The sequence below is a fragment of the Astyanax mexicanus genome, chromosome 22 (assembly GCF_023375975.1).
Source record: "Astyanax mexicanus isolate ESR-SI-001 chromosome 22, AstMex3_surface, whole genome shotgun sequence".
Lineage (NCBI taxonomy): Eukaryota > Metazoa > Chordata > Actinopteri > Characiformes > Acestrorhamphidae > Astyanax > Astyanax mexicanus.
The window spans coordinates 13809640-13814988 of NC_064429.1; positions in this window are offsets into that span (position 1 = coordinate 13809640).

Below are 5349 nucleotides of genomic sequence, written 5' to 3' on the forward strand. Positions count from 1 at the left end.
CCACTTCAGTTTCTGAATCAGTTTCTCTGATTTTGCTATTTATAGGTTTATGTTTGAGTAAAATGAACATTGTTTTTATTCTATAAATTACAGACAACATTTCTCCCAAATTCCAAATAAAAATATTGTCATTTAGAGCATTTATTTGCAGAAAATGAGAAATGGCTGAAATAACAAAAAAGATGCAGAGCTTTCAGACCTCAAATAATACAAAGAAAACAAGTTCATGTTCATAAAGTTTTAAGAGTTCAGAAATCAATTTGGTGCAATAATCCTGGTTTTTAATCACAGTTTTCATGCATCTTGGCATGTTCTCCTCCTCCAGTCTTACACACTGCTTTTTGCTAACTTTACTGTATGTCACTCCTGATGCAAAAATTCAAGCAGTTCAGTTTGGTTTGATGGCTTGTGAGCATCCATCTTCCTCTTGATTATATTCCAGAGGTTTTCAATTTAGTAAAATCAAAGAAACTCACAATTTTTAAGTTCTCTCTTATTTTTTTACAGAGCTGTATATGATGCTAAGAGGCAGAGTATTCTGATAATAACACTCATAAAACATAAAACCCTCAGTAACATAAAAAAAATCTGATTATATTTGATATTAACAAAAATTTCACTTTCATATTGGCCTTCTTTTCCTGCTGGTCTTCAGCTGAGGAAAACTTCTGAATGTTTGAACAGTTACTGTATGTGTTTACGGGTTGGTTTTCATTTGGCATACTTGTCAAAACACATCATCTGGTGAGTGTTAAAAAAGCTTCCTATTGGCGGCTTCTTTTCAGGAAGAAAGTGTGTAAACTGTGTTGGAGTTTTCCTCCCAGAAAGCCAGAGGAGAATATGGTTTAAAGAGGTGGAATCATATCTCACAACCTTGAGTTCAATTCTGAACTGTAGATTTTTCATGATATGCAATAATAACAGATAGATATCGCTTTTTTTGTATTCCAAAATCTTAGCTGTGCCCCATGTAAGCTAATTAGAATCCTGTTTATGTAGCTTGCCATCAGCTTCAGGAGCCCTGAGAGAGCACAATTGGCCTTGCTCTCTCTGGGTGGGTACAGTAGGTGGAGCTCTCTCTCCACATCACTCAAAAGGGTGATGTCGCTCAGCACAAGGCATCTGTGAGCTGGTGTATCTGAACCAAGTCGCTGCGTTTTCCTCTGAGTGCACTGTGATGCTACTCAGCAATTCAGCATCAGCAGCAGTTTAAAAAGAGGCGGAGTCTGACTTCACATGTATCGGAGAAAGCATGTGTTAGTCTTCACCCTCCTGGTGTGTTGGGGCATCACTATTGATAGGGGGAGTCATAATGAGTGGGTTGGGTAATTATCTGTGTAAATTTGGAAGGAAATGGGGAACAAAATTGAAATGATATTATAAAAAAGAATACTGTAACACTGCAAATGCCTAAAAAGTGACAGAAATACGGAAATAAATTAAAGAGAGTGCAAAGACAGGAAACTGACATTAATTCATACGTATATATTTTAATAAATATACTTTCTCTTCTACTTTTAAGCATGTATGTATCGTGGTGGCACAGAATATGGGGTGTTTATTTGCTGTACTGGTGTTGGGGTGGAGGGTGGGTAAGAGCTCCACCAGCAGAATCTTTTTATCACCATCTTTTTTTAATGCTTTCTTTAGGTTAAATGAAGATGAAAAGTTGTTAAACTGGACAATTCCCTGACCCCGGTACTCCGCTCCTGGTGACAATAACAGACCTTTTTTTATTGCAGCCAAAAAGTTGTCATTTATATAAAGGATTAAAAAGTTTCAGTAATTAAACGTAAAAGAGTTAATCTGGTTAGCATTAGATAGAATAGATTCGCAACAAGTCTCATAAGGGGGTAGAAGGTGGTTTACATCCGTGCCTGATGTGATCTTGTTGACCTTGTAGAAGAGACAAAACCGATTAGTTCTACCTTCCATTTCCTCACCAAACCCTCAGCCACACCTCTGCCCTCCCTCTCTGCCCTCCCTCCCTGCAATATTCTCTCCATCCTCGTCTTAGCCCCCCGCCACAGCCCCTGCTGAGCAGATGAGTGTGGCTTTATTCTATCTCTCCTTCTTCCCCCTCTCTTTAATCTGCCGTCACGGGACACTGGAGCTTGATATGGCAGAGCCCTGTGCATATGTGTACACACACACACTCACACACACACACACATGCACACATGTGCACCCAGTCAACGACGGCTCCCACCAGCAGAGATGGTGTGAATGTGATGACGCGACACTTTACAAGGTGATGGTGTTCAAGGGCGCGTCACTCCGTCTCTGACAAGACTTTAATCCACATCAAGGTGCTACGCCTAACCCTCCTCCCTCCCTCTCTCTCTCTCTCTCTCTCTCTCAGTCTCTCTCACTATCCGTCGCCCTCTCTCTCTCTCCCACTCTCTCTCTCCCTCTCTCTCTCCCTCATCCGCCCTCTCCCTCCCTCACTATCCCTCAATACCTCTCTCTGTCTTTCTTCCTTGCTCACTCTTTTTTTTTTCTCTCTCCCTCTCTCCTTCATCTCCCCTCTCTCTCACTGCCTCTCCCTCTCTCCCTCACTATCTCTCTTTCTCCCTCTCTCTCTCTCTCCCTCCCTCTCTTTTTCTGCCTCTCTCTCTCCCACCCTCTACTCTCTCCCTACCTTCTTCCCTCCCTCTCTCTCTCTCTCTATTCCTCTCTCCCTCTCTTTCTTCCTCTCTCTCTCCTTCCCTCTCTCTCTCTTATCCTCTTGCTCCCTCTCTTTCTCTCTCTCTCACTTACTCTCTTGCCCTCACTATCCCTCTCTCTCCCTACCTCCCTCACTCTCTCCCTCACTTTCCCTCTTTCTCACTCTCTTTCTCTCCCTCTTTCTCACTCTCTTTCTCTCCCACTTTTTCTCTTCTTCTCACTTCTCATCTTTCTCCCTTTCTCTCCTTGGCTCTCTATCTTTCTCTCAATTCCTCCCTCTCCCTCACTCTTGTCTTTTCCTCTCCTGCTCTTTGTTTGCTCACTTGTTCTGTTTTTTTTTTTTTATTATAAATTATGATATAAATCATGTGCAAATACAATATTGTTTTGACCATAGATTTTTCTCTAAATATCAATGCATTATCATGTGTATTTTGTATTCAGAATTTACTGAATGTTTAAATAGTTGCATTAAATTTGCATTCACATTTTTAAGTATTTTATAGTAAGAATTACTGTGATAGACTGCAAATACTCAAAAGTGGCTTCAACTACATTACACTACACTACACAACCACTTTTCAAGCAAAAACAGATTGAGGGTCCTATCGTACACCCTGCGCAAGGCGCAGGGCAATGCTCATTGGTATCTGATGCTCCAACAATAGCATCAGAGTTTAAAAATAAATCTACGCTACAATGGGCATGGTGGTCTGTAAATGAAGTGATCTCAGGTTAAAAAGAATACAATAACATTGCTGTTGCCTTAAATGAGCTGCTGGCCTACCTTTACAGCGTGAACCTGCAGGTCAGTTTCCTCTGCTGAGACGCACAAAGCACCTCACTGTTAAGATACGAACACACCAAAGTCAGAGCACCTCTTAAAGGCAATGGCAACTGGCACACTGATTAGTTTATTTTACGTTACACACAAAACATACCCATGATTAATTAAGAGAATAAGTTCAGGTCTTCTGTGTGTTTCGAGCGACACAAGACTTTTTATTATATATTAATCACTGTGGTGTTAAACTATTCTATATAAGTTATCCATAACATAATTTTATCCAAAAGCAGTGTGTAAGACTGTTTAAGAAGAACATGCCAAGATGCATTTTTATTTGGAAATTGGGAGAAATGTTGTTTGTAGTTTATAGAATAAAACAACAATGCTCCTTTTTCTCAAACATAAACCTATAAATAGCAAAATCAGAGAAACTGATTCAGAAACTGAAGTGATCTCAATCCTTTTGCCCTTTTGGCAAAAGTCTAAACAAATAATCTTTTAGTTTTTAATGCAAAATTGTGTTAATTACAAAAACATTTAATAATAAAAAAAAGAATAAGTGATTTCTTTCAAATGGGAGAAATAATTCACACTGTATTAGAAAGAGCTTTATTAGACCTAATCGTTCAAAACATAATTATATAATAAATTCAGATTTATTAATTAATTCATTAATTAATTTATTTATTTATTTAGTTAATATTCTCTATGGTGTTACCCTGGACTAAAACACTGAAAGTAGCTTCCACCACAGGCTTTCCATATATTCCTGAGGACTCCTCTGCGTTAGCAACATTCACACAGCCAAACATGTAAATTACTGTGACACTCTAACCAGCCCTAAGTGAGTTAAAAAGACCAAGATTGCGAGTGTGTGTGTGTGTGTGCACTTTCTGAAGAGGAGGCGGTGGGTTATAAAATATGCAGAATAATTACTACGCAGAGGTTGGGCTGCAGATGAAAGCCCTCGTATGAATGGTGAAGACGAGTTGACAGCTCGCTCGGAGTCTGCGCCTGTCTTTTCTCTCTCTCTTCTCCTTCTCCATTGTTTGTTTTTGCATTTAGAACAGCCTGTGTTCTACACAACACTGACTGCGCCATCAAGGGAGAAGTCGTTTCACCAGCGCGGCTTTGCCAAAATTCAAATACGCAGCCGAAGGTGGACAGGACTTTGGCATGAACTGGACTGTTTGGAGATGAGAGTATGTAAATTGACTAAATGACTTATAGTTTGGAATGGATACATGCGGGTTGCCAAGAAAAACTCACTGAAGCTTCACATCAAAAGATACTGGAGTTAGAAAATTGTAGCTGTAGCTTTCAGATTTAGTATTCAGCTGATTGCTTATATGGAACTTATCCTAAATCTGCATTGAAGAAAATTTAGTAACACTTCCAAAGATCCGGTATTCATAATAAATTAATAATGCACTTATAATTCGTTTTATAGTATACTGCTTATAATAACATACATAACGTTATACAGTATATATGTGAAGTCAAGAGTAGAAGAAAGGTTTTAAAATGTGGTAACACTTTATTTTGAGAGGTATTTAGAAAATGTGCAATAATCACAGAGTATCAGTAACACATCAATAACATATCAGTGAATTAGGAGTAATAAAGTACTGAATACACTGAGTTAAAAAGTCTTAAATACATTTCCTGGTCCCAAAAAAATTGGTTGTACCGCCTTTAGCTTTGATTGCTGCACACATTCGTTGTGGCATAGTTTCAATAAGCTTCTGTAATGTCCCAAGATTTATTTTATTCCAGTGTTGAATTAATTTTTCACCAAGATCTTGCAGCAGCATTGATGATGGTAGAGTCTGACCACTGCACAAAGCAGCTCTTCTCCATCCAGCACATCCCAAAGATTCTCAATGAGATTAAGG